Source organism: Acipenser ruthenus, chromosome 44, assembly GCF_902713425.1.
Source record: "Acipenser ruthenus chromosome 44, fAciRut3.2 maternal haplotype, whole genome shotgun sequence".
Lineage (NCBI taxonomy): Eukaryota > Metazoa > Chordata > Actinopteri > Acipenseriformes > Acipenseridae > Acipenser > Acipenser ruthenus.
The window spans coordinates 4,008,466-4,030,523 of NC_081232.1; the positions used below are offsets into that span (position 1 = coordinate 4,008,466).

At 43.2% G+C, this 22,058-nt stretch overlaps 46 non-coding genes and 27 pseudogenes across 46 annotated transcripts; all 73 read left to right on the forward strand.

Moving 5' to 3' along the window:
• Positions 1-35: 35 nt before the first annotated feature.
• On the forward strand, positions 36-154 carry LOC131717676 (5S ribosomal RNA). The gene has a single exon (XR_009316565.1). It is a non-coding gene; the product is annotated as a 5S ribosomal RNA (ribosomal RNA).
• A 100-nt stretch (positions 155-254) lies between these two features.
• LOC131714089 (5S ribosomal RNA) lies at positions 255-372 on the forward strand (annotated as a pseudogene).
• Positions 373-472: 100 nt separating this feature from the next.
• On the forward strand, positions 473-591 carry LOC131710594 (5S ribosomal RNA). Its single transcript, XR_009312476.1, has one exon. It is a non-coding gene; the product is annotated as a 5S ribosomal RNA (ribosomal RNA).
• A 100-nt stretch (positions 592-691) lies between these two features.
• LOC131712714 (5S ribosomal RNA) lies at positions 692-810 on the forward strand. The gene has a single exon (XR_009314605.1). It is a non-coding gene; the product is annotated as a 5S ribosomal RNA (ribosomal RNA).
• Positions 811-924: 114 nt separating this feature from the next.
• Positions 925-1,043, forward strand: LOC131712715 (5S ribosomal RNA). The gene has a single exon (XR_009314606.1). It is a non-coding gene; the product is annotated as a 5S ribosomal RNA (ribosomal RNA).
• A 114-nt stretch (positions 1,044-1,157) lies between these two features.
• On the forward strand, positions 1,158-1,276 carry LOC131712340 (5S ribosomal RNA). The gene has a single exon (XR_009314235.1). It is a non-coding gene; the product is annotated as a 5S ribosomal RNA (ribosomal RNA).
• A 100-nt stretch (positions 1,277-1,376) lies between these two features.
• Positions 1,377-1,495, forward strand: LOC131712716 (5S ribosomal RNA). Its single transcript, XR_009314607.1, has one exon. It is a non-coding gene; the product is annotated as a 5S ribosomal RNA (ribosomal RNA).
• A 114-nt stretch (positions 1,496-1,609) lies between these two features.
• On the forward strand, positions 1,610-1,728 carry LOC131712717 (5S ribosomal RNA). The gene has a single exon (XR_009314608.1). It is a non-coding gene; the product is annotated as a 5S ribosomal RNA (ribosomal RNA).
• A 114-nt stretch (positions 1,729-1,842) lies between these two features.
• On the forward strand, positions 1,843-1,961 carry LOC131713100 (5S ribosomal RNA). The gene has a single exon (XR_009314988.1). It is a non-coding gene; the product is annotated as a 5S ribosomal RNA (ribosomal RNA).
• Positions 1,962-2,075: 114 nt separating this feature from the next.
• On the forward strand, positions 2,076-2,184 carry LOC131714812 (5S ribosomal RNA; annotated as a pseudogene).
• A 114-nt stretch (positions 2,185-2,298) lies between these two features.
• LOC131712973 (5S ribosomal RNA) lies at positions 2,299-2,417 on the forward strand. Its single transcript, XR_009314860.1, has one exon. It is a non-coding gene; the product is annotated as a 5S ribosomal RNA (ribosomal RNA).
• Positions 2,418-2,531: 114 nt separating this feature from the next.
• On the forward strand, positions 2,532-2,650 carry LOC131710820 (5S ribosomal RNA). Its single transcript, XR_009312702.1, has one exon. It is a non-coding gene; the product is annotated as a 5S ribosomal RNA (ribosomal RNA).
• Positions 2,651-2,764: 114 nt separating this feature from the next.
• On the forward strand, positions 2,765-2,873 carry LOC131714814 (5S ribosomal RNA; annotated as a pseudogene).
• A 114-nt stretch (positions 2,874-2,987) lies between these two features.
• On the forward strand, positions 2,988-3,106 carry LOC131710741 (5S ribosomal RNA). The gene has a single exon (XR_009312623.1). It is a non-coding gene; the product is annotated as a 5S ribosomal RNA (ribosomal RNA).
• Positions 3,107-3,206: 100 nt separating this feature from the next.
• LOC131711210 (5S ribosomal RNA) lies at positions 3,207-3,325 on the forward strand. The gene has a single exon (XR_009313093.1). It is a non-coding gene; the product is annotated as a 5S ribosomal RNA (ribosomal RNA).
• A 114-nt stretch (positions 3,326-3,439) lies between these two features.
• On the forward strand, positions 3,440-3,558 carry LOC131716934 (5S ribosomal RNA). Its single transcript, XR_009315819.1, has one exon. It is a non-coding gene; the product is annotated as a 5S ribosomal RNA (ribosomal RNA).
• Positions 3,559-3,658: 100 nt separating this feature from the next.
• LOC131714117 (5S ribosomal RNA) lies at positions 3,659-3,777 on the forward strand (annotated as a pseudogene).
• A 100-nt stretch (positions 3,778-3,877) lies between these two features.
• Positions 3,878-3,996, forward strand: LOC131712101 (5S ribosomal RNA). The gene has a single exon (XR_009313990.1). It is a non-coding gene; the product is annotated as a 5S ribosomal RNA (ribosomal RNA).
• Positions 3,997-4,096: 100 nt separating this feature from the next.
• LOC131714111 (5S ribosomal RNA) lies at positions 4,097-4,225 on the forward strand (annotated as a pseudogene).
• Positions 4,226-4,339: 114 nt separating this feature from the next.
• LOC131711640 (5S ribosomal RNA) lies at positions 4,340-4,458 on the forward strand. Its single transcript, XR_009313526.1, has one exon. It is a non-coding gene; the product is annotated as a 5S ribosomal RNA (ribosomal RNA).
• A 100-nt stretch (positions 4,459-4,558) lies between these two features.
• Positions 4,559-4,677, forward strand: LOC131719887 (5S ribosomal RNA). Its single transcript, XR_009318786.1, has one exon. It is a non-coding gene; the product is annotated as a 5S ribosomal RNA (ribosomal RNA).
• Positions 4,678-4,777: 100 nt separating this feature from the next.
• On the forward strand, positions 4,778-4,896 carry LOC131711739 (5S ribosomal RNA). The gene has a single exon (XR_009313627.1). It is a non-coding gene; the product is annotated as a 5S ribosomal RNA (ribosomal RNA).
• A 114-nt stretch (positions 4,897-5,010) lies between these two features.
• On the forward strand, positions 5,011-5,129 carry LOC131710994 (5S ribosomal RNA). The gene has a single exon (XR_009312876.1). It is a non-coding gene; the product is annotated as a 5S ribosomal RNA (ribosomal RNA).
• Positions 5,130-5,243: 114 nt separating this feature from the next.
• On the forward strand, positions 5,244-5,362 carry LOC131713295 (5S ribosomal RNA; annotated as a pseudogene).
• A 114-nt stretch (positions 5,363-5,476) lies between these two features.
• Positions 5,477-5,595, forward strand: LOC131711493 (5S ribosomal RNA). Its single transcript, XR_009313379.1, has one exon. It is a non-coding gene; the product is annotated as a 5S ribosomal RNA (ribosomal RNA).
• A 5,741-nt stretch (positions 5,596-11,336) lies between these two features.
• LOC131710735 (5S ribosomal RNA) lies at positions 11,337-11,455 on the forward strand. The gene has a single exon (XR_009312617.1). It is a non-coding gene; the product is annotated as a 5S ribosomal RNA (ribosomal RNA).
• A 99-nt stretch (positions 11,456-11,554) lies between these two features.
• Positions 11,555-11,673, forward strand: LOC131710136 (5S ribosomal RNA). Its single transcript, XR_009312005.1, has one exon. It is a non-coding gene; the product is annotated as a 5S ribosomal RNA (ribosomal RNA).
• A 114-nt stretch (positions 11,674-11,787) lies between these two features.
• Positions 11,788-11,906, forward strand: LOC131711901 (5S ribosomal RNA). The gene has a single exon (XR_009313790.1). It is a non-coding gene; the product is annotated as a 5S ribosomal RNA (ribosomal RNA).
• A 100-nt stretch (positions 11,907-12,006) lies between these two features.
• On the forward strand, positions 12,007-12,145 carry LOC131714386 (5S ribosomal RNA; annotated as a pseudogene).
• A 100-nt stretch (positions 12,146-12,245) lies between these two features.
• LOC131713004 (5S ribosomal RNA) lies at positions 12,246-12,364 on the forward strand. Its single transcript, XR_009314891.1, has one exon. It is a non-coding gene; the product is annotated as a 5S ribosomal RNA (ribosomal RNA).
• Positions 12,365-12,478: 114 nt separating this feature from the next.
• Positions 12,479-12,587, forward strand: LOC131716353 (5S ribosomal RNA; annotated as a pseudogene).
• A 100-nt stretch (positions 12,588-12,687) lies between these two features.
• Positions 12,688-12,806, forward strand: LOC131720629 (5S ribosomal RNA). Its single transcript, XR_009319526.1, has one exon. It is a non-coding gene; the product is annotated as a 5S ribosomal RNA (ribosomal RNA).
• Positions 12,807-12,906: 100 nt separating this feature from the next.
• On the forward strand, positions 12,907-13,015 carry LOC131716056 (5S ribosomal RNA; annotated as a pseudogene).
• Positions 13,016-13,129: 114 nt separating this feature from the next.
• Positions 13,130-13,238, forward strand: LOC131716007 (5S ribosomal RNA; annotated as a pseudogene).
• A 100-nt stretch (positions 13,239-13,338) lies between these two features.
• Positions 13,339-13,447, forward strand: LOC131716009 (5S ribosomal RNA; annotated as a pseudogene).
• Positions 13,448-13,547: 100 nt separating this feature from the next.
• LOC131715961 (5S ribosomal RNA) lies at positions 13,548-13,666 on the forward strand (annotated as a pseudogene).
• Positions 13,667-13,767: 101 nt separating this feature from the next.
• On the forward strand, positions 13,768-13,896 carry LOC131712435 (5S ribosomal RNA; annotated as a pseudogene).
• A 100-nt stretch (positions 13,897-13,996) lies between these two features.
• LOC131715962 (5S ribosomal RNA) lies at positions 13,997-14,115 on the forward strand (annotated as a pseudogene).
• Positions 14,116-14,215: 100 nt separating this feature from the next.
• On the forward strand, positions 14,216-14,324 carry LOC131716455 (5S ribosomal RNA; annotated as a pseudogene).
• Positions 14,325-14,435: 111 nt separating this feature from the next.
• Positions 14,436-14,554, forward strand: LOC131714372 (5S ribosomal RNA; annotated as a pseudogene).
• A 111-nt stretch (positions 14,555-14,665) lies between these two features.
• LOC131709976 (5S ribosomal RNA) lies at positions 14,666-14,784 on the forward strand. The gene has a single exon (XR_009311840.1). It is a non-coding gene; the product is annotated as a 5S ribosomal RNA (ribosomal RNA).
• Positions 14,785-14,881: 97 nt separating this feature from the next.
• LOC131716429 (5S ribosomal RNA) lies at positions 14,882-14,990 on the forward strand (annotated as a pseudogene).
• A 97-nt stretch (positions 14,991-15,087) lies between these two features.
• LOC131716935 (5S ribosomal RNA) lies at positions 15,088-15,206 on the forward strand. The gene has a single exon (XR_009315820.1). It is a non-coding gene; the product is annotated as a 5S ribosomal RNA (ribosomal RNA).
• Positions 15,207-15,306: 100 nt separating this feature from the next.
• Positions 15,307-15,425, forward strand: LOC131713514 (5S ribosomal RNA; annotated as a pseudogene).
• A 114-nt stretch (positions 15,426-15,539) lies between these two features.
• Positions 15,540-15,648, forward strand: LOC131715283 (5S ribosomal RNA; annotated as a pseudogene).
• Positions 15,649-15,762: 114 nt separating this feature from the next.
• Positions 15,763-15,881, forward strand: LOC131710720 (5S ribosomal RNA). The gene has a single exon (XR_009312602.1). It is a non-coding gene; the product is annotated as a 5S ribosomal RNA (ribosomal RNA).
• Positions 15,882-15,995: 114 nt separating this feature from the next.
• LOC131710686 (5S ribosomal RNA) lies at positions 15,996-16,114 on the forward strand. Its single transcript, XR_009312568.1, has one exon. It is a non-coding gene; the product is annotated as a 5S ribosomal RNA (ribosomal RNA).
• A 114-nt stretch (positions 16,115-16,228) lies between these two features.
• LOC131715487 (5S ribosomal RNA) lies at positions 16,229-16,337 on the forward strand (annotated as a pseudogene).
• A 100-nt stretch (positions 16,338-16,437) lies between these two features.
• Positions 16,438-16,556, forward strand: LOC131712525 (5S ribosomal RNA). Its single transcript, XR_009314416.1, has one exon. It is a non-coding gene; the product is annotated as a 5S ribosomal RNA (ribosomal RNA).
• Positions 16,557-16,670: 114 nt separating this feature from the next.
• LOC131716936 (5S ribosomal RNA) lies at positions 16,671-16,789 on the forward strand. The gene has a single exon (XR_009315821.1). It is a non-coding gene; the product is annotated as a 5S ribosomal RNA (ribosomal RNA).
• A 114-nt stretch (positions 16,790-16,903) lies between these two features.
• On the forward strand, positions 16,904-17,022 carry LOC131713504 (5S ribosomal RNA; annotated as a pseudogene).
• A 114-nt stretch (positions 17,023-17,136) lies between these two features.
• On the forward strand, positions 17,137-17,255 carry LOC131712517 (5S ribosomal RNA). Its single transcript, XR_009314408.1, has one exon. It is a non-coding gene; the product is annotated as a 5S ribosomal RNA (ribosomal RNA).
• Positions 17,256-17,369: 114 nt separating this feature from the next.
• LOC131716944 (5S ribosomal RNA) lies at positions 17,370-17,488 on the forward strand. Its single transcript, XR_009315829.1, has one exon. It is a non-coding gene; the product is annotated as a 5S ribosomal RNA (ribosomal RNA).
• A 114-nt stretch (positions 17,489-17,602) lies between these two features.
• Positions 17,603-17,721, forward strand: LOC131714338 (5S ribosomal RNA; annotated as a pseudogene).
• Positions 17,722-17,819: 98 nt separating this feature from the next.
• Positions 17,820-17,938, forward strand: LOC131720641 (5S ribosomal RNA). Its single transcript, XR_009319538.1, has one exon. It is a non-coding gene; the product is annotated as a 5S ribosomal RNA (ribosomal RNA).
• A 100-nt stretch (positions 17,939-18,038) lies between these two features.
• On the forward strand, positions 18,039-18,147 carry LOC131715328 (5S ribosomal RNA; annotated as a pseudogene).
• A 114-nt stretch (positions 18,148-18,261) lies between these two features.
• On the forward strand, positions 18,262-18,380 carry LOC131712988 (5S ribosomal RNA). Its single transcript, XR_009314875.1, has one exon. It is a non-coding gene; the product is annotated as a 5S ribosomal RNA (ribosomal RNA).
• A 100-nt stretch (positions 18,381-18,480) lies between these two features.
• Positions 18,481-18,599, forward strand: LOC131720622 (5S ribosomal RNA). The gene has a single exon (XR_009319519.1). It is a non-coding gene; the product is annotated as a 5S ribosomal RNA (ribosomal RNA).
• A 100-nt stretch (positions 18,600-18,699) lies between these two features.
• On the forward strand, positions 18,700-18,818 carry LOC131710048 (5S ribosomal RNA). Its single transcript, XR_009311916.1, has one exon. It is a non-coding gene; the product is annotated as a 5S ribosomal RNA (ribosomal RNA).
• Positions 18,819-18,932: 114 nt separating this feature from the next.
• LOC131720763 (5S ribosomal RNA) lies at positions 18,933-19,051 on the forward strand. Its single transcript, XR_009319660.1, has one exon. It is a non-coding gene; the product is annotated as a 5S ribosomal RNA (ribosomal RNA).
• Positions 19,052-19,165: 114 nt separating this feature from the next.
• Positions 19,166-19,284, forward strand: LOC131713506 (5S ribosomal RNA; annotated as a pseudogene).
• Positions 19,285-19,398: 114 nt separating this feature from the next.
• LOC131711599 (5S ribosomal RNA) lies at positions 19,399-19,517 on the forward strand. The gene has a single exon (XR_009313485.1). It is a non-coding gene; the product is annotated as a 5S ribosomal RNA (ribosomal RNA).
• Positions 19,518-19,631: 114 nt separating this feature from the next.
• LOC131716955 (5S ribosomal RNA) lies at positions 19,632-19,750 on the forward strand. Its single transcript, XR_009315840.1, has one exon. It is a non-coding gene; the product is annotated as a 5S ribosomal RNA (ribosomal RNA).
• Positions 19,751-19,864: 114 nt separating this feature from the next.
• LOC131714339 (5S ribosomal RNA) lies at positions 19,865-19,983 on the forward strand (annotated as a pseudogene).
• A 100-nt stretch (positions 19,984-20,083) lies between these two features.
• Positions 20,084-20,202, forward strand: LOC131720642 (5S ribosomal RNA). Its single transcript, XR_009319539.1, has one exon. It is a non-coding gene; the product is annotated as a 5S ribosomal RNA (ribosomal RNA).
• Positions 20,203-20,302: 100 nt separating this feature from the next.
• On the forward strand, positions 20,303-20,411 carry LOC131715329 (5S ribosomal RNA; annotated as a pseudogene).
• Positions 20,412-20,525: 114 nt separating this feature from the next.
• On the forward strand, positions 20,526-20,644 carry LOC131712989 (5S ribosomal RNA). The gene has a single exon (XR_009314876.1). It is a non-coding gene; the product is annotated as a 5S ribosomal RNA (ribosomal RNA).
• A 100-nt stretch (positions 20,645-20,744) lies between these two features.
• Positions 20,745-20,863, forward strand: LOC131720623 (5S ribosomal RNA). Its single transcript, XR_009319520.1, has one exon. It is a non-coding gene; the product is annotated as a 5S ribosomal RNA (ribosomal RNA).
• A 100-nt stretch (positions 20,864-20,963) lies between these two features.
• LOC131710049 (5S ribosomal RNA) lies at positions 20,964-21,082 on the forward strand. Its single transcript, XR_009311917.1, has one exon. It is a non-coding gene; the product is annotated as a 5S ribosomal RNA (ribosomal RNA).
• Positions 21,083-21,182: 100 nt separating this feature from the next.
• Positions 21,183-21,301, forward strand: LOC131711073 (5S ribosomal RNA). The gene has a single exon (XR_009312955.1). It is a non-coding gene; the product is annotated as a 5S ribosomal RNA (ribosomal RNA).
• A 114-nt stretch (positions 21,302-21,415) lies between these two features.
• Positions 21,416-21,524, forward strand: LOC131715504 (5S ribosomal RNA; annotated as a pseudogene).
• A 100-nt stretch (positions 21,525-21,624) lies between these two features.
• Positions 21,625-21,743, forward strand: LOC131716937 (5S ribosomal RNA). Its single transcript, XR_009315822.1, has one exon. It is a non-coding gene; the product is annotated as a 5S ribosomal RNA (ribosomal RNA).
• Positions 21,744-21,842: 99 nt separating this feature from the next.
• LOC131717686 (5S ribosomal RNA) lies at positions 21,843-21,961 on the forward strand. The gene has a single exon (XR_009316576.1). It is a non-coding gene; the product is annotated as a 5S ribosomal RNA (ribosomal RNA).
• The last annotated feature ends 97 nt before the right edge of the window (positions 21,962-22,058 follow it).

Sequence of the window (22,058 nt, forward strand, 5' to 3'; positions counted from 1 at the left end):
CTAAACATAAAAGTCATGAAAGCAGAAATGCAATCGCCTGCGGCCACACCACCTTGAATAAGCCTGATCTCATCTGATCTCAGAAGCTAAGCAATGTTGGGCTTGGTTAGTACTTGGATGGGAGACCACCTGGGAATATCAAGTGCTGCAGGCATTACATTTTACAATTGAAATGTGTGGAGGACAAAAGGAAATTTTGGAGGAATCACCCCCAGCTCACTAAACATAAAAGTCATGAAAGCAGAAATGCATTCGCCTGCGGCCACACCACCTTGAATAAGCCTGATCTCGTCTGATCTAGAAGCTAAGCAATGTTGGGCTTGGTTAGTACTTGGATGGGAGACCACCTGGGAATATCAAGTGCTGCAGGCATTACATTTTACAATTGAAATGTGTGGAGGACAAAAGGAAATTTTGGAGGAATCACCCCCAGCTCACTAAACATAAAAGTCATGAAAGCAGAAATGCAATCGCCTGCGGCCACACCACCTTGAATAAGCCTGATCTCGTCTGATCTCAGAAGCTAAGCAATGTTGGGCTTGGTTAGTACTTGGATGGGAGACCAACTGGGAATATCAAGTGCTGCAGGCATTACATTTTACAATTGAAATGTGTGGAGGACAAAAGGAAATTTTGGAGGAATCACCCCCAGCTCACTAAACATAAAAGTCATGAAAGCAGAAATGCAATCGCCTGCGGCCACACCACCTTGAATAAGCCTGATCTCGTCTGATCTCAGAAGCTAAGCAGTGTTGGGCTTGGTTACTACTTGGATGGGAGACCACCTGGGAATATCAAGTGCTGCAGGCATTACATTTTTGTAATTACATTTTACAATTGAAATGTGTGGAGGACAAAAGGAAATTTTGGAGGACTCACCCCCAGCTCACTAAACATAAAAGTCATGAAAGCAGAAATGCAATCGCCTGCGGCCACACCACCTTGAATAAGCCTGATCTCGTCTGATCTCAGAAGCTAAGCAGTGTTGGGCTTGGTTACTACTTGGATGGGAGACCACCTGGGAATATCAAGTGCTGCAGGCATTACATTTTTGTAATTACATTTTACAATTGAAATGTGTGGAGGACAAAAGGAAATTTTGGAGGAATCACCCCCAGCTCACTAAACATAAAAGTCATGAAAGCAGGAATGCAATCTCCTGCGGCCACACCACCTTGAATAAGCCTGATCTCGTCTGATCTCAGAAGCTAAGCAATGTTGGGCTTGGTTAGTACTTGGATGGGAGACCAACTGGGAATATCAAGTGCTGCAGGCATTACATTTTACAATTGAAATGTGTGGAGGACAAAAGGAAATTTTGGAGGAATCACCCCCAGCTCACTAAACATAAAAGTCATGAAAGCAGAAATGCAATCGCCTGCGGCCACACCACCTTGAATAAGCCTGATCTCGTCTGATCTCAGAAGCTAAGCAGTGTTGGGCTTGGTTACTACTTGGATGGGAGACCACCTGGGAATATCAAGTGCTGCAGGCATTACATTTTTGTAATTACATTTTACAATTGAAATGTGTGGAGGACAAAAGGAAATTTTGGAGGACTCACCCCCAGCTCACTAAACATAAAAGTCATGAAAGCAGAAATGCAATCGCCTGCGGCCACACCACCTTGAATAAGCCTGATCTCGTCTGATCTCAGAAGCTAAGCAGTGTTGGGCTTGGTTACTACTTGGATGGGAGACCACCTGGGAATATCAAGTGCTGCAGGCATTACATTTTTGTAATTACATTTTACAATTGAAATGTGTGGAGGACAAAAGGAAATTTTGGAGGAATCACCCCCAGCTCACTAAACATAAAAGTCATGAAAGCAGGAATGCAATCTCCTGCGGCCACACCACCTTGAATAAGCCTGATCTCGTCTGATCTCAGAAGCTAAGCAATGTTGGGCTTGGTTAGTACTTGGATGGGAGACCACCTGGGCATATCAAGTGCTGCAGGCATTACATTTTTGTAATTACATTTTACAATTGAAATGTGTGGAGGACAAAAGGAAATTTTGGAGGAATCACCCCCAGCTCACTAAACATAAAAGTCATGAAAGCAGAAAAGCAATCGCCTGCGGCCACACCACCTTGAATAAGCCTGATCTCAGAAGCTAAGCAATGTTGGGCTTGGTTAGTACTTGGATGGGAGACCACCTGGGAATATCAAGTGCTGCAGGCATTACATTTTTGTAATTACATTTTACAATTGAAATGTGTGGAGGACAAAAGGAAATTTTGGAGGAATCACCCCCAGCTCACTAAACATAAAAGTCATGAAAGCAGAAATGCAATCGCCTGCGGCCACACCACCTTGAATAAGCCTGATCTCGTCTGATCTCAGAAGCTAAGCAATGTTGGGCTTGGTTAGTACTTGGATGGGAGACAACCTGGGAATATCAAGTGCTGCAGGCATTACATTTTTGTAATTACATTTTACAATTGAAATGTGTGGAGGACAAAAGGAAATTTTGGAGGAATCACCCCCAGCTCACTAAACATAAAAGTCATGAAAGCAGCAATGCAATCACCTGCGGCCACACCACCTTGAATAAGCCTGATCTCGTCTGATCTCAGAAGCTAAGCAATGTTGGGCTTGGTTAGTACTTGGATGGGAGACCACCTGGGAATATCAAGTGCTGCAGGCATTACATTTTTGTAATTACATTTTACAATTGAAATGTGTGGAGGACAAAAGGAAATTTTGGAGGAATCACCCCCAGCTCACTAAACATAAAAGTCATGAAAGCAGAATTGCAATCGCCTGCGGCCACACCACCTTGAATAAGCCTGATCTCAGAAGCTAAGCAATGTTGGGCTTGGTTAGTACTTGGATGGGAGACCACCTGGGAATATCAAGTGCTGCAGGCATTACATTTTTGTAATTACATTTTACAATTGAAATGTGTGGAGGACAAAAGGAAATTTTGGAGGAATCACCCCCAGCTCACTAAACATAAAAGTCATGAAAGCAGAAATGCAATCGCCTGCGGCCACACCACCTTGAATAAGCCTGATCTCGTCTGATCTCAGAAGCTAAGCAATGTTGGGCTTGGTTAGTACTTGGATGGGAGACCACCTGGGAATATCAAGTACTGCAGGCATTACATTTTACAATTGAAATGTGTGGAGGACAAAAGGAAATTTTGGAGGAATCACCCCCAGCTCACTAAACATAAAAGTCATGAAAGCAGAAATGCAATCGCCTGCGGCCACACCACCTTGAATACACCTGATCTCGTCTGATCTCAGGAGCTAAGCAATGTTGGGCTTGGCTAGTACTTGGATGGGTGACCACCTGGGAAACTCAAGTGCTGCAGGCATTACATTTTTGTAATTACATTTTACAATTGAAATGTGTGGAGGACAAAAGGAAATTTTGGAGGAATCACCCCCAGCTCACTAAACATAAAAGTCATGAAAGCAGAAACGCAATCGCCTGCGGCCACACCACCTTGAATAAGCCTGATCTCGTCTGATCTCAGAAGCTAAGCAATGTTGGGCTTGGTTAGTACTTGGATGGGAGACCACCTGGGAATATCAAGTGCTGCAGGCATTACATTTTACAATTGAAATGTGTGGAGGACAAAAGGAAATTTTGGAGGAATCACCCCCAGCTCACTAAACATAAAAGTCATGAAAGCAAAAATGCAATCGCCTGCGGCCACACCACCTTGAATAAGCCTGCTCTCGTCTGATCTCAGAAACTAAGCAATGTTGTGCTTGGTTAGTACTTGGATGGGAGACCACCTGGGAATATCAAGTGCTGCAGGCATTACATTTTACAATTGAAATGTGTGGAGGACAAAAGGAAATTTTGGAGGAATCACCCCCAGCTCACTAAACATAAAAGTCATGAAAGCAGAAATGCAATCGCCTGCGGCCACACCACCTTTAATAAGCCTGATCTCGTCTGATCTCAGAAGCTAAGCAATGTTGGGCTTGGTTAGTACTTGGATGGGAGTCCACCTGGGAATATCAAGTGCTGCAGGCATTACATTTTACAATTGAAATGTGTGGAGGACAAAAGGAAATTTTGGAGGAATCACCCCCAGCTCACTAAAGATAAAAGTCATGAAAGCAGCAATGCAATCGCCTGTGGCCACACCACCTTGAATACGCCTGATCTCGCCTGATCTCGTCTGATCTTAGAAGCTAAGCAATGTTGGGCTTGGCTAGTACTTGGATGGGAGACCACCTGGGAATCTCAAGTGCTGCAGGCATTACATTTTTGTAATTACATTTTACAATTGAAATGTGTGGAGGACAAAAGGAAATTTTGGAGGAATCACCCCCAGCTCACTAAACATAAAAGTCATGAAAGCAGAAATGCAATCACCTGCGGCCACACCACCTTGAATAAGCCTGATCTCGTTTGATCTCAGAAGCTAAGCAATGTTGGGCTTGGTTAGTACTTGGATGGGAGACCACCTGGGAATATCAAGTGCTGCAGGCATTACATTTTACAATTGAAATGTGTGGAGGACAAAAGGAAATTTTGGAGGAATCACCCCCAGCTCACTAAACATAAAAGTCATGAAAGCTGAAATGCAATCGCCTGCGGCCATACCACCTTGAATAAGCCTGATCTCGTCTGATCTCAGAAGCTAAGCAATGTTGGGCTTGGTTAGTACTTGGATGGGAGACCACCTGGGAATATCAAGTGCTGCAGGCATTACATTTTACAATTGAAATGTGTGGAGGACAAAAGGAAATTTTGGAGGAATCACCCCCAGCTCACTAAACATAAAAGTCATGAAAGCAGAAATGCAATCGCCTGCGGCCACACCACCTTGAATAAGCCTGATCTCGTCTGATCTCAGAAGCTAAGCAATGTTGGGCTTGGTTAGTACTTGGTTGGGAGTCCACCTGGGAATATCAAGTGCTGCAGGCATTACATTTTTGTAATTACATTTTACAATTGAAATGTGTGGAGGACAAAAGGAAATTTTGGCGGAATCACCCCCAGCTCACTAAACATAAAAGTCATGAAAGCAGAAATGCAATCGCCTGCGGCCACACCACCTTGAATAAGCCTGATCTCGTCTGATCTCAGAAGCTAAGCAATGTTGGGCTTGGTTAGTACTTGGATGGGAGACCACCTGGGAATATCAAGAGCTGCAGGCATTACATTTTTGTAATTACATATTACAATTGAAATGTGTGGAGGACAAAAGGAAATTTTGGAGGAATCACCCCCAGCTCACTAAACATAAAAGTCATGAAAGCAGAAACGCAATCGCCTTTGGCCACACCACCTTGAATAAGCCTGATCTCGTCTGATCTCAGAAGCTAAGCAATGTTGGGCTTGGTTAGTACTTGGATGGGAGACCACCTGGGAATATCAAGTGCTGCAGGCATTACATTTTTGTAATTACATTTTACAATTGAAATGTGTGGAGGACAAAAGGAAATTTTGGAGGAATCACCCCCATCTCACTAAACATAAATGTCATGAAAGCAGAAATGCAATCGCCTGCGGCCACACCTCCTTGAATAAGCCTGATCTCGTCTGATCTCAGAAGCTAAGCAATGTTGGGCTTGGTTAGTACTTGGATGGGAGCCCACCTGGGAATATCAAGTGCTGCAGGCATTACATTTTTGTAATTACATTTTACAATTGAAATGTGTGGAGGACAAAAGGAAATTTCGGAGGAATCACCCCCAGCTCACCGAACATATAAGTCATGAAAGCAGAACTGCAATCGCCTGCGGCCACACCACCTTGAATAAGCCTGGTGCATTGTGGGCTTGGTCAGGTGATCAGAGGAGTAAGGAACACTGCTTGTTAGAGAGAGAGTGAGTTTTTTTTTTTCTTTACTATTTTTATTGTTTTTTTTTATTGTTTTATTGTTTGTTTGGCTATTAATTTTGACTGAGTTGGCTCCCCTGCAGCTTCGTGCTGTTCAGGGGAAGCCTTTGAAGCTATGGAATCAGTAAAAATGCAGGCTCGTGTACAGAGGCCTGCTTTTGGAAGAAAATTATACAGCAAAGAAGCAACAGTTATTATTGATGTTTCCAGTTTAGTAAAAGTTACTGCAATGGAAATAGTAGAGGCTGTTCATGTCCTTTGTGGTGGGGGTGTTTGTTTAGCCTGCAGACCGCGTGGTAATCAAGAATTTGAACTTACCATGGAAACTAAAGAGCAGGCTGCTCTCTTGCAAGATGGTATGGATATTAAAGGAGATCATTGTTCCTGTCGGTGGTTATATGCACAAGATGTGGTTGTTTCCTTTTTACATTTGCCAGCATATATTGCTGATGGTGACATTATTTCCAAACTGGAGAGTTGGGGAGTAAATATTGTTTCGGATATTAAACGCCGTGTTTATCCTAATACTTCAGTGGCTGATGGAACGCGATTTGTTCGTGTCAAGTTCCCTAGAACTGTTATGTCTTTGCCATATAGCACAAAGTTTGATACAGTGGAAGGTCCTAAATATTTTCGGGTGTTGCATGACAGACAGGAGCGGGTTTGTCACATGTGCCTTCTGCCAGGACATGTGGTGTCATCATGCCCTTCATTCACGTGCTTTGAGTGCGGACAACAGGGGCATTACGCTCGGTCCTGTAGAGCAGTACGCTGCGATGACTGCCACCATGCTCTGTTGAGCTGCATTTGTCTGGATGCGGAGGATGGTGCTGCTGGGAACGGGGGCATGGAGGGAGAGGTGGCAGTTGTGCTTTCACAGCAGGGTGAAGAGGGGGAGTTGAAAGAGCAGCCAGAGGAAGGGGAGGCTGCAGCTGAGCTAATGGAGATGGCGTTGAGGGATGAGCGATTGGAGACGGTGCCTGACGCAGAGGACGTGCATCATGTGGAGGGAGAGCTGGGCACGGCTGCGGAGGCAGTGGAGAGTGTGTCTGCTGTAGCAGTACTTGGGGAGGAAGCAGTGGATGAAGGTGGTGGAGGAAGCTTACAAGAGGATAGGGAGGAGGTGGAGTCGTGTACACGTGATCGGAATGTTAGACTGGCCAAGATAAGCAGAAGACGGGACCGGGCCAAAATTAAGCCAAACATTGGGAACATTTCAACAAGGGTGGTGAGTAAAAGTAAAAATGTATCTGGTGTGAGGGGGGAATTATTTAAAAAGGGAATGGAGGAATATGTGCGGGAGGGAAGATTCCATGTCTTATCTGAAGAGGAAGCGTAATGGCTGTGACTCTGTTCATTTACTTTTTTCTTTTTGCAGTTATGATCTCAATAGTGTCTTTAAATGTTAATGGGTTGCGGGACATTGTTAAGTTCAAAAATATTATTTTGACTGTACCAGCTGCTGATGTAATTTGTTTCCAAGAAACATTTTGGGATGATAATATTGTTAATGTTATTAGGAGTGAATGGGATGGGGATGTTTATTGTAGTAATGCTGTTACTTGTAGGAGGGGGGTGGCAACTTTAGTGAGGAGGGGTTTTTGTGATCGGGTTATGTTTTTGGGAAAGGACATTGAAGGGAGGAGTTTAACAGTTCAGATCAAATTGGTGAATACAATCATAGATTTGGTCAATATTTATGCTCCCAATGAAGTAAAAGATAGGGAGCGTTTTCTTAAAGGGTTGCGGGGGCATCTTACTTCTGATAATAGAATTGTGGTAGGGGATTTTAATGTTATGTTAAGCAGAATAGATCTTGCACAGGGGATGGTATACAAGGCTGACACTTCTAGGAAATCACTGGTCCACCTTATGGATGAGTTTCATTATGTTGATTTCTGGAGGTGCAGACATGGTGCTAAGAGAGATTTTTCCCGACGACAGATGGTTGAAGGGGTTTTGAAGCAGAGTCGCATAGATTTTGGGTTGTGCCATGTTGATTTTATTGCCAATATAGGAAGGGTTTTTTATAAGTACAATTCATTTAGTGATCATGCTGCATTTCACTTTCAAATTCACACTGAGAAATTGAATAAGGGACTGGGGGTGTGGTGTTTTAATGTGCAATATCTGAAAGAGCTCTCGTTTTGTGAAAGTATAAAAGAGCTCATTAGAGTTGGAATGCAGTGTCCCCTTTTTAATACGGACAAGAGAGTTTGGTGGGATAATCTGAAGTATGATTTGAAATTATTTTGCATTTCATATGGCATTGAGAGGCAGAGAGTGAATTTTAGTAGAGAGAGGGAACTTCGAGAGGCTCTGACACATGAGTTCAATAAGGCAGCAGAGAGTGGGGAGGGGAACAGCAACAGAATATTAGAAATCCAGGAGCTGTTGAGAGATTTTGAACAGGAGAAGTGTATGGGGGCCATTGTCAGGAGTAGGGCTAGGTATGTGGTCGAAGGAGAACGAAGTACTAAGTTTTTCTTTGGTTTGGAGTCCTTTACGCAGCGATCCTCTTATATTGGGGAACTGTTAACATCGACGGGCGAAAGGATCAGTGATACAGTGAAAATATTGGATGAAGTATGCACTTTTTATAAAAAGTCTCTTTCAATCACAGGGCACAGTCAGGACAGAGAGAGAGACATTGCTATCCTATATAGATAAAACAGTTAGTGATAGTGATAGGGTGAAGTGTGATAGTGAGGTCACTTTGTCAGAGATTGAGGAAGCTTTAGCAGGCATGAAGACTAATAAAAGCCCAGGTTCGGATGGGTTCCCAATTGAATTTTATAGGGCTTTTAAAGAGATGCTGGGGCCAATTTTAGTGAAGGTGTACAAGGAGATTCAGGAGGATGGGTTGTTGAGTCCCACAATGAGGAGGAGTATTATTACTTTAATTTACAAAAAGCAGGGTGACCCTGCTCTTCTTAAGAATTATAGGCCCTTAAGCTTGCTTAATTGTGACTATAAGATCTTGACACGAGTTTTTGCCAATAGGTTGAAGGGGGTAATGCCTACAATCATTTCACACTCTCAGACGTATTGTGTAGCAGGTAGGGATATAGCAGACACGGTCTGTTCCCTCAGGGATGTGGTGGGATTTCTTGTGGGGCAGAAAGCAGATGGATACATCTTGAAACTAGATCAAGAGAAGGCATTTGTTCGAGTGGAGCATGACTATTTATTGGCTGTTCTTAAAGGGTTTGGGTTTGGGGATGGATTTGTCTCTTGGGTCCGGACGTTTTATACAGACATTTTTAGCTGTGTCAAGTGTAATGGGTTTCTTACTGAGTATTTTTCTGTAGAAAGGTCAGTGCGACAGGGTTGCCCTCTGTCTGCACTATTATATTCTATTATTTCAGAGCCCTTGAGCCTGGCTATTAAATGTACAAGGGGCATAGAAGCAGTCCCTGTGCCAGGGAGCACAGCTCCCTCTTTGATTTATCAATATGCTGACGACACGACATTTACAGTATCCAGTTTAAGCAGCATACCTCTTATAATGAAAGTGGTTGATTCTTATTGTGCTGCCTCAGGTGCCAAAGTTAATATGGCTAAGTCTGAACTTTTGTCTGTGGGTTGTGGTGATGCTGCTGCACTGTCCAGTTTGCCCTTTAAATTGGTCACTGATAAGGTGAAGGTTTTAGGGGTGTATGTGGGGGTGGATGAGAAGACAGTTGTAGACTACACTTGGACTGAAAAGATTGCTAAAATGAGAGCGAGGTTGAATCTGTGGAGTTCCCGGGGCCTGACTCTGAAAGGGAAAGTGTTGGTTTTGAACAGTCTGTTTTTGTCAATGCTGTGGTACACTTTATGTGTAATGGAGCTCCCAGGTTGGGTGGAGAGGGAGATAAAGACCCTCATAGTGCGATATTTGTGGGATGGGAAGCCCCCCAAAATCAGCTATAATACCATTATAGGGGAGGTTAAGAAAGGGGGGTTGATGCTTGCTGATCCAGTGCTGAAAAAGAATAGTTTTCGTGTGAAACTGGTAAGGAAGTATTTGGATCCCAGTAATGTGAGTCTGTGGAAATATTTTATGACTCATTTTTTGGGTTTGTGTGGGGGGTTGGGAATGGGGAAGGAACTGTTATTTATGAGATTGAAGCCAAGCATGATTGTTGGCATTCCCTATTTTTATAAAGAAGTTTTATTAGCTTGGTCAGATTTTTTGAGATTTGTTTCTTTTGTTCCGGAAAACAGGGGGCAAATGCTAGGACAACCATTGTTTTTAAATCCCTTACTTACAGTAGAAGGTGAGGCAGTTTATGATAAGTGTTTTCTGGATGCTGGCATTGTCAAGATCAAAGATGTTATGTATGAAGTAAGGGAAGGTTTCTTGCCTCTACAGGCAGTAGTGGATATGGTTCAGGAGGCCGATGAGGACGTATCAGTAGTAACTATTCAGAAGGTTTTTGCTAAGATTAAGAGCGCAATACCTCCAAGCTGGGTGTCAGTGATTGATAAAGGGCAAGCAGAGCGAGAAGGGGAAGGGGTATTATTTCCAAGGATGTTTTTTCAGTTGGGGAGGGAGACTTTTAGTATTTTGGAGGGGACAACTAACATATTTTTCAAGTTTTTCTTGAGCATGGTTTTTAAGAAGCCCACGTCAGAGAACTTTTGGGGTGCCATATTTCCTGAGATTGTGCCTTCTACAATTTGGTGCAATGTTCGTTTGCCATTTCTGCCTCCTCAATATGAAGCTTTGGACTACAAACTGAGGCATAACTGTCTATTTACTAAAAAACTATTGTATAGACTGCACCTCACAGAGTCTGCATTGTGTTCAGTGTGCGGAACAAGGGAAGAAGGGCTTCAACATTTGTTTCTGAACTGTACTGGGCTGGGGGGTTTTAAAGAGTTTTTAGGAATGATAATTGAAGGGCTTTTTAAGTCTGCAGACCTGGGTGTGTTAAATCTCTTGTCTTGGGATGATTTCTTTCTTTTTGGTTTACATACTCAGGTTGAGAATGTCAATGTCTTTGTTGTCAATTTGTTTCTCAGTTATGCCAGGTATACTATCTGGCAAAGAAGGAATCTGATGCAATATCATGGCAGGAATCTCAACATTGTTAAACTTTATGTCACTAATCTGAAAAAAGAATGTTTCAGATATATTCTTTTACTGTAAAAGTGTGGGTTGTATGAAGCGATTTGATGATTTGATATTGTATAATAATGTTTTTCTTAAGATGGAAGGGGATGGGCTTGTTTTTTGTTTGTGAACATGTGTCTTCTCAGTGATGATTTTTGAATGGTATATTTGAAATACTGATTTTCTGTTTATCATATGAATCTGAGAGAAAAAAAAAAAAAAAAATAAGCCTGATCTCGTCTGATCTCAGAAGCTAAGCAATGTTGGGCTTGGTTAGTACTTGGATGGGAGACCACCTGGGAATATCAAGTGCTGCAGGCATTACATTTTACAATTGAAATGTGTGGAGGACAAAAGGAAATTTTGGAGGAATCACCCCCAGCTCATTAAACATAAAAGTCATGAAAGCAGAAATGCAATCGCCTGCGGCCACACCACCTTGAATAAGCCTGATCTCGTCTGATCTCAGAAGCTAAGCAATGTTGGGCTTGGTTAGTACTTGGATGGGACACCACCTGGGAATATCAAGTGCTGCAGGCATTACATTTTACAATTGAAATGTGTGGAGGACAAAAGGAAATTTGGAGGTATCACCCCCAGCTCATTAAACATAAAAGTCATGAAAGCAGAAATGCAATTGCCTGTGGCCACACCACCTTGAATAAGCCTGATCTCGTCTGATCTCAGAAGCTAAGCAATGTTGGGCTTGGTTAGTACTTGGATGGGAGACCACCTGGGAATATCAAGTGCTGCAGGCATTACATTTTTGTAATTACATTTTACAATTGAAATGTGTGGAGGACAAAAGGAAATTTTGGAGGAATCACCCCCAGCTCACTAAACATAAAAGTCATGAAAGCAGGAATGCAGTTGCCAGTGGCCACACCACCTTGAATAAGCCTGATCTCGTCTGATCTCAGAAGCTAAGCAATGTTGGGCTTGGTTAGTACTTGGATGGGAGACCACCTGGGAATATCAAGTGCTGCAGGCATTACATTTTACAATTGAAATGTGTGGAGGACAAAAGGAAATTTTGGAGGAATCACCCCCAGCTCACTAAACATAAAAGTCATGAAAGCAGAAATGCAATCGCCTGCGGCCACACCACCTTGAATAAGCCTGATCTCGCCTGATCTCGCCTGATCTCGTCTGATTTCAGAAGCTAAGCAATGTTGGGCTTGGTTAGTACTTGGATGGGAGACCGCCTGGGAATATCAAGTGCTGCAGGCATTACATTTTACAATTGAAATGTGTGGAGGACAAAAGGAAATTTTGGAGGAATCACCCCCAGCTCACTAAACATAAAAGTCATGAAAGCAGAAATGCAATCTCCTGCGGCCACACCACCTTGAATAAACCTGATCTCGTCTGATCTCAGAAGCTAAGCAATGTTGGGCTTGGTTAGTACTTGGATGGGAGACCACCTGGGAATATCAATTGCTGCAGGCATTATATTTTTGTAATTACATTTTACAATTGAAATGTGTGGAGGACAAAAGGAAATTTTGGAGGAATCACCCCCAGCTCACTAAACATAAAAGTCATGAAAGCAGAAATGCAATCGCCTGCGGCCACACCTCCTTGAATAAGTCTGATCTCAGAAGCTAAGCACTGTTGGGCTTGGTTAGTACTTGGATGGGAGACCACCTGGGAATATCAAGTGCTGCAGGCATTACATTTTACAATTGAAATGTGTGGAGGACAAAAGGAAATTTTGGAGGAATCACCCCCAGCTCACTAAACATAAAAGTCATGAAAGCAGAAATGCAATCGCCTGCGGCCACACCGCCTTGAATAAGCCTGATCTCGTCTGATCTCAGAAGCTAAGCAATGTTGGGCTTGGTTAGTACTTGGATGGGAGACCACCTGGGAATATCAAGTGCTGCAGGCATTACATTTTACAATTGAAATGTGTGGAGGACAAAAGGAAATTTTGGAGGAATCACCCCCAGCTCACTAAACATAAAAGTCATGAAAGCAGAAATGCAATCGCATGCGGCCACACCACCTTGAATAAGCCTGATCTCAGAAGCTAAGCAATGTTGGGCTTGGTTAGTACTTGGATGGGAGACCATCTGGGAATATCAAGTGCTGCAGGCATTATATTTTTGTAATTACATTTTACAATTGAAATGTGTGGAGGACAAAAGGAAATTTTGGAGGAATCACCCCCAGCTCACTAAACATAAAAGTCATGAAAGCAGAAATGCAATCGCCTGCGGCCACACCTCCTTGAATAAGTCTGATCTCAGAAGCTAAGCAATGTTGGGCTTGGTTAGTACTTGGATGGGAGACCACCTGGGAATATCAAGTGCTGCAGGCATTACATTTTACAATTGAAATGTGTGGAGGACAAAAGGAAATTTTGGAGGAATCACCCCCAGCTCACTAAACATAAAAGTCATGAAAGCAGAAACGCAATCGCCTGCGGCCACACCTCCTTGAATAAGTCTGATCTCAGAAGCTAAGCAATGTTGGGCTTGGTTAGTACTTGGATGGGAGACCACCTGGGAATATCAAGTGCTGCAGGCATTACATTTTACAATTGAAATGTGTGGAGGACAAAAGGAAATTTTGGAGGAATCACCCCCAGCTCACTAAACATAAAAGTCATGAAAGCAGAAACGCAATTGCTTGCGACCACACCACCTTGAATAAGCCTGATGTCGTCTGATCTCAGAAGCTAAGCAATGTGTGGCTTGGTTAGTACTTGGATGGGAGACCACCTGGGAATATCAAGTGCTGCAGGCATTACATTTTACAATTGAAATGTGTGGAGGACAAAAGGAAATTTTGGAGGAATCACCCCCAGCTCACTAAACATTAAAGTCATGAAAAGCAGAAATGCAATCGCCTGCGGCCATACCACCTTGAATAAGCCTGATCTCGCCTGATCTCGTCTGATCTCAGAAGCTAAGCAATGTTGGGCTTGGTTAGTACTTGGATGGGAGACCACCTGGGAATATCAAGTGCTGCAGGCATTACATTTTACAATTGAAATGTGTGGAGGACAAAAGGAAATTTTGGAGGAATCACCCCCAGCTCACTAAACATAAAAGTCATGAAAGCAGAAACGCAATTGCTTGCGACCACACCACCTTGAATAAGCCTGATGTCGTCTGATCTCAGAAGCTAAGCAATGTGTGGCTTGGTTAGTACTTGGATGGGAGACCACCTGGGAATATCAAGTGCTGCAGGCATTACATTTTACAATTGAAATGTGTGGAGGACAAAAGGAAATTTTGGAGGAATCACCCCCAGCTCACTAAACATAAAAGTCATGAAAGCAGAAATGCAATCGTCTGCGGCCATACCACCTTGAATAAGCCTGATCTCCGAAGCTAAGCAATGTTGGGCTTGGTTAGTACTTGGATGGGAGACCACCTGGGAATATCAACTGCTGCAGGCATTATATTTTTGTAATTACATTTTACAATTGAAATGTGTGGACAAAAGGAAATTTAGGAGGAATCACCCCCAGCTCACTAAACATAACAGTCATGAAAGCAGAAATGCAAACGCCTGCGGCCACACCACCTTGAATAAGCCTGCTCTCGTCTGATCTCAGAAGCTAAGCTATGTTGGGCTTGGTTAGTACTTGGATGGGAGACCACCTGGGAATATCAACTGCTGCAGGCATTATATTTTTGTAATTACATTTTACAATTGAAATGTGTGGACAAAAGGAAATTTTGGAGGAATCACCCCCATCTCACTAAACATAAAAGTCATGAAAGCAGAAATGCAATCGCCTGCGGCCACACCACCTTGAATAAACCTGATCTCGTCTGATCTCAGAAGCTAAGCAATGTTGGGCTTGGTTAGTACTTGGATGGGAGACCAATTGGGAATATCAAGTGCTGCAGGCATTACATTTTACAATTGAAATGTGTGGACAAAAGGAAATTTTGGAGGAATCACCCCCAGCTCACTAAACATAAAAGTCATGAAAGCAGAAATGCAATCGCCTGCGGCCACACCACCTTGAATAAGTCTGATCTCAGAAGCTAAACAATGTTGGTCTTGGTTAGTACTTGGATGGGAGACCACCTGGGAATATCAAGTGCTGCAGGCATTACATTTTACAATTGAAACGTGTGGACAAAAGGAAATTTTGGAGGAATCACCCCCAGCTCCCTAAACATAAAAGTCATGAAAGCAGAAATGCAATTGCCTGCGGCCACACCACCTTGAATAAGCCTGATCTCGTCTGATCTCAGAAGCTAAGCAATGTTGGGCTTGGTTAGTACTTGGATGGGAGACCACCTGGGAATATCAAGTGCTGCAGGCATTACATTTTACAATTGAAATGTGTGGAGGACAAAAGGAAATTTTGGAGGAATCACCCCCAGCTCACTAAACATAAAAGTCATGAAAGCAGAAATGCAATCGCCGGCGGCCACACCACCTTGAATAAGCCTGATCTCGTCTGATCTCAGAAGCTTAGCAATGTTGGGCTTGGTTAGTACTTGGATGGGAGACCACCTGGGAATATCAAGTGCTGCAGGCATTACATATTTGTAATTACATTTTGCAATTGAAATGTGTGGAGGACAAAAGGAAATTTTGGAGGAATCACCCCCAGCTCCCTAAACATTAAAGTCATGAAAGCAGCAATGCAATCGCCTGCAGCCACACCACCTTGAATAAGCCTGATCTCAGAAGCTAAGCAATGTTGGGCTTGGTTAGTACTTGGATGGGAGACCACCTGGGAATATCAAGTGCTGCAGGCATTACATTTTTGTAATTACATTTTACAATTGAAATGTGTGGAGGACAAAAGGAAATTTTGGAGGAATCACCCCCAGCTCACTAAACATAAAAGTCATGAAAGCAGAAATGCAATTGCCTGCGGCCACACTACCTTGAATAAGCCTGATCTCGTCTGATCTCAGAAGCTAAGCAATGTTGGGCTTGGTTAGTACTTGGATGGGAGACCACCTGGGAATATCAAGTGCTGCAGGCATTACATTTTTGTAATTACATTTTACAATTGAAATGTGTGGAGGACAAAAGGAAATTTTGGAGGAATCACCCCCAGCTCACTAAACATAAAAGTCATGAAAGCAGAAATGCAATCTCCTGCGGCCACACCACCTTGAATAAGCCTGATCTCGTCTGATCTCAGAAGCTAAGCAATGTTGGGCTTGGTTAGTACTTGGATGGGAGACCACCTGGGAATATCAAGTGCTGCAGGCATTACATTTTTGTAATTACATTTTACAATTGAAATGTGTGGAGGACAAAAGGAAATTTTGGAGGAATCACCCCCAGCTCCCTAAACATAAAAGTCATGAAAGCAGCAATGCAATCGCCTGCGGCCACACCACCTTGAATTAGCCTGATCTCAGAAGCTAAGCAATGTTGGGCTTGGTTAGTACTTGGATGGGAGACCACCTGGGAATATCAAGTGCTGCAGGCATTACATTTTACAATTGAAATGTGTGGAGGACAAAAGGAAATTTTGGAGGAATCACCCCCAGCTCACTAAACATAAAAGTCATGAAAGCAGAAATGCAATCGCCTGCGGCCACACCACCTTGAATAAGCCTGATCTCGCCTGATCTCAGAAGCTAAGCAGTGTTGGGCTTGGTTAGTACTTGGATGGGAGACCACCTGGGAATATCAAGTGCTGCAGGCATTACATTTCTGTAATTACATTTTACAATTGAAATGTGTGGAGGACAAAAGGAAATTTTGGAGGACTCACCCCCAGCTCACTAAACATAAAAGTCATGAAAGCAAAAAAGCAATCGCCTGCGGCCACACCACCTTGAATAAGCCTGATCTCGTCTGATCTCAGAAGCTAAGCAATGTTGGGCTTGGTTAGTACTTGGATGGGAGACCACCTGGGAATATCAAGTGCTGCAGGCATTACATTTTTGTAATTACATTTTACAATTGAAATGTGTGGAGGACAAAAGGAAATTTTGGAGGAATCACCCCCAGCTCACTAAACATAAAAGTCATGAAAGCAGAAAAGCAATCGCCTGCGGCCACACCACCTTGAATAAGCCTGATCTCGTCTGATCTCAGAAGCTAAGCAATGTTGGGCTTTGTTAGTACTTGCATGGGAGACCACCTGGGAATATCAAGTGCTGCAGGCATTACATTTTTGTAATTACATTTTACAATTGAAATGTGTGGAGGACAAAAGGAAATTTTGGAGGGATCACCCCCAGCTCACTAAACATAAAAGTCATGAAAGCAGAAATGCAATCGCCTGCGGCCACACCACCTTGAATAAGCCTGATCTCTACTGATCTCAGAAGCTAAGCAATGTTGGGCTTGGTTAGTACTTGGATGGGAGACCACCTGGGAATATCAAGTGCTGCAGGCATTACATTTTTGTAATTACATTTTACAATTGAAATGTGTGGAGGACAAAAGGAAATTTTGGAGGAATCACCCCCAGCTCACTAAACATAAAAGTCATGAAAGCAGAAATGCAATCGCCTGCGGCCACACCACCTTGAATAAGCCTGATCTCGTCTGATCTCAGAAGCTAAGCAATGTTGGGCTTGATTAGTACTTGGATGGGAGACCACCTGGGAATATCAAGTGCTGCAGGCATTACATTTTTGTAATTACATTTTACAATTGAAATGTGTGGAGGACAAAAGGAAATTTTGGAGGAATCACCCCCAGCTCACTAAACATAAAAGTCATGAAATCAGAAATGCAATTGCCTGCGGCCACACCACCTTGAATAAGCCTGATCTCGTCTCATCTCAGAAGCTAAGCAATGTTGGGCTTGGTTAGTACTTGGATGGGAGACCACCTGGGAATATCAACTGCTGCAGGCATTACATTTTACAATTGAAATGTGTGGGACAAAAGGAAATTTTGGAGGAATCACCCCCAGCTCACTAAACATAAAAGTCATGAAAGCAGAAAAGCAATCGCCTGCGGCCACACCACCTTGAATAAGCCTGATCTCGTCTGATCTCAGAAGCTAAGCAATGTTGGGCTTGGTTAGTACTTGGATGGGAGACCACCTGGGAATTTCAAGTGCTGCAGGCATTACATTTTACAATTGAAATGTGTGGAGGACAAAAGGAAATTTTGGAGGAATCACCCCCAGCTCACTAAACATAAAAGTCATGAAAGCAGAACTGCAATCGCCTGCGGCCACACCACCTTGAATAAGCCTGATCTCAGAAGCTAAGCAATGTTGGGCTTGGTTAGTACTTTGATGGGAGACCACCTGGGAATATCAAGTGCTGCAGGCATTACATTTTTGTAATTACATTTTACAATTGAAATGTGTGGAGGACAAAAGGAAATTTTGGAGGAATCACCCCCAGCTCACTTAACATAAAAGTCATGAAAGCAGAAATGCAATCGCCTGCGGCCACACCACCTTGAATAAGCCTGATCTCGTCTGATCTCAGAAGCTAAGCAATGTTGGGCTTGGTTAGTACTTGGATGGGAGACCACCTGGGAATATCAACTGCTGCAGGCATTACATTTTACAATTGAAATGTGTGGAGGACAAAAGGAAATTTTGGAGGAATCACCCCCAGCTCACTAAACATAAAAGTCATGAAAGCAGAAATGCAATCGCCTGCGGCCACACCACCTTGAATAAGCCTGATCTCATCTGATCTCAGAAGCTAAGCAGTGTTGGGCTTGGTTAGTACTTGGATGGGAGACCACCTGGGAATATCAAGTGCTGCAGGCATTACATTTTACAATTGAAATGTGTGGAGGACAAAAGGAAATTTTGGAGGAATCACCCCCAGCTCACTAAACATAAAAGTCATGAAAGCAGAAATGCAATCGCCTGCGGCCACACCACCTTGAATAAGCCTGATCTCGTCTGATCTCAGAAGCTAAGCAGTGTTGGGCTTGGTTAGTACTTGGATGGGAGACCACCTGGGAATATCAAGTGCTGCAGGCATTACATTTCTGTAATTACATTTTACAATTGAAATGTGTGGAGGACAAAAGGAAATTTTGGAGGACTCACCCCCAGCTCACTAAACATAAAAGTCATGAAAGCAGAAAAGCAATCGCCTGCGGCCACACCACCTTGAATAAGCCTGATCTCGTCTGATCTCAGAAGCTAAGCAATGTTGGGCTTGTTTAGTACTTGGATGGGAGACCACCTGGGAATATCAAGTGCTGCAGGCATTACATTTTTGTAATTACATTTTACAATTGAAATGTGTGGAGGACAAAAGGAAATTTTGGAGGAATCACCCCCAGCTCACTAAACATAAAAGTCATGAAAGCAGAAAAGCAATCGCCTGCGGCCACACCACCTTGAATAAGCCTGATCTCGTCTGATCTCAGAAGCTAAGCAATGTTGGGCTTTGTTAGTACTTGCATGGGAGACCACCTGGGAATATCAAGTGCTGCAGGCATTACATTTTTGTAATTACATTTTACAATTGAAATGTGTGGAGGACAAAAGGAAATTTTGGAGGGATCACCCCCAGCTCACTAAACATAAAAGTCATGAAAGCAGAAATGCAATCGCCTGCGGCCACACCACCTTGAATAAGCCTGATCTCGCCTGATCTCAGAAGCTAAGCAATGTTGGGCTTGGTTAGTACTTGGATGGGAGACCACCTGGGAATATCAAGTGCTGCAGGCATTACATTTTTGTAATTACATTTTACAATTGAAATGTGTGGAGGACAAAAGGAAATTTTGGAGGAATCACCCCCAGCTCACTAAACATAAAAGTCATGAAAGCAGAAATGCAATCGCCTGCGGCCACACCACCTTGAATAAGCCTGATCTCGTCTGATCTCAGAAGCTAAGCAATGTTGGGCTTGATTAGTACTTGGATGGGAGACCACCTGGGAATATCAAGTGCTGCAGGCATTACATTTTTGTAATTACATTTTACAATTGAAATGTGTGGAGGACAAAAGGAAATTTTGGAGGAATCACCCCCAGCTCCCTAAACATAAAAGTCATGAAATCAGAAATGCAATTGCCTGCGGCCACACCACCTTGAATAAGCCTGATCTCGTCTCATCTCAGAAGCTAAGCAATGTTGGGCTTGGTTAGTACTTGGATGGGAGACCACCTGGGAATATCAACTGCTGCAGGCATTACATTTTACAATTGAAATGTGTGGAGGACAAAAGGAAATTTTGGAGGAATCACCCCCAGCTCACTAAACATAAAAGTCATGAAAGCAGAAAAGCAATCGCCTGCGGCCACACCACCTTGAATAAGCCTGATCTCGTCTGATCTCAGAAGCTAAGCAATGTTGGGCTTGGTTAGTACTTGGATGGGAGACCACCTGGGAATTTCAAGTGCTGCAGGCATTACATTTTACAATTGAAATGTGTGGAGGACAAAAGGAAATTTTGGAGGAATCACCCCCAGCTCACTAAACATAAAAGTCATGAAAGCAGAACTGCAATCGCCTGCGGCCACACCACCTTGAATAAGCCTGATCTCAGAAGCTAAGCAATGTTGGGCTTGGTTAGTACTTTGATGGGAGACCACCTGGGAATATCAAGTGCTGCAGGCATTACATTTTTGTAATTACATTTTACAATTGAAATGTGTGGAGGACAAAAGGAAATTTTGGAGGAATCACCCCCAGCTCACTTAACATAAAAGTCATGAAAGCAGAAATGCAATCGCCTGCGGCCACACCACCTTGAATAAGCCTGATCTCGTCTGATCTCAGAAGCTAAGCAATGTTGGGCTTGGTTAGTACTTGGATGGGAGACCACCTGGGAATATCAACTGCTGCAGGCATTACATTTTACAATTGAAATGTGTGGAGGACAAAAGGAAATTTTGGAGGAATCACCCCCAGCTCACTAAACATAAAAGTCATGAAAGCAGAAATGCAATCGCCTGCGGCCACACCACCTTGAATAAGCCTGATCTCATCTGATCTCAGAAGCTAAGCAGTGTTGGGCTTGGTTAGTACTTGGATGGGAGACCACCTGGGAATATCAAGTGCTGCAGGCATTACATTTTACAATTGAAATGTGTGGAGGACAAAAGGAAATTTTGGAGGAATCACCCCCAGCTCACTAAACATAAAAGTCATGAAAGCAGAAATGCAATCGCCTGCGGCCACACCACCTTGAATAAGCCTGATCTCGTCTGATCTCAGAAGCTAAGCAGTGTTGGGCTTGGTTAGTACTTGGATGGGAGACCACCTGGGAATATCAAGTGCTGCAGGCATTACATTTTACAATTGAAATGTGTGGAGGACAAAAGGAAATTTTGGAGGAATCACCCCCAGCTCACTAAACATAAAAGTCATGAAAGCAGAAATGCAATCGCCTGCGGCCACACCACCTTGAATAAGCCTGATCTCGTCTGATCTCAGAAGCTAAGCAATGTTGGGCTTGGTTAGTACTTGGATGGGAGACTACCTGGGAATATCAAGTGCTGCAGGCATTACATTTTTGTAATTACATTTTACAATTGAAATGTGTGGAGGACAAAAGGAAATTTTGGAGGAATCACCCCCAGCTCACTAAACATAAAAGTCATGAAAGCAGAAATGCAATCGCCTGCGGCCACACCACCTTGAATAAGCCTGATCTCAGAAGCTAAGCAATGTTGGGCTTGGTTAGTACTTGGATGGGAGACCACCTGGGAATATCAAGTGCTGCAGGTATTACATTTTACAATTGAAATGTGTGGAGGACAAAAGGAAATTTTGGAGGAATCACCCCCAGCTCACTAAACATAAAAGTCATGAAAGCAGAAATGCAATCGCCTGCGGCCACACCACCTTGAATAAGCCTGATCTCGTCTGATCTCAGAAGCTAAGCAATGTTGGGCTTGGTTAGTACTTGGATGGGAGACCACCTGGGAATATCAAGTGCTGCAGGCATTACATTTTACAATTGAAATGTGTGGAGGACAAAAGGAAATTTTGGAGGAATCACCCCAGCTCCCTAAACATAAAAGTCATGAAAGCAGAAATGCAATCGCCTGCGGCCACACCACCTTGAATAAGCCTGATCTCATCTGATCTCAGAAGCTAAGCAATGTTGGGCTTGGTTAGTACTTGGATGGGAGACCACCTGGGAATATCAAGTGCTGCAGGCATTACATTTTACAATTGAAATGTGTGGAGGACAAAAGGAGATTTTGGAGGAATCACCCCCAGCTCACTAAACATAAAAGTCATGAAAGCAGAAATGCA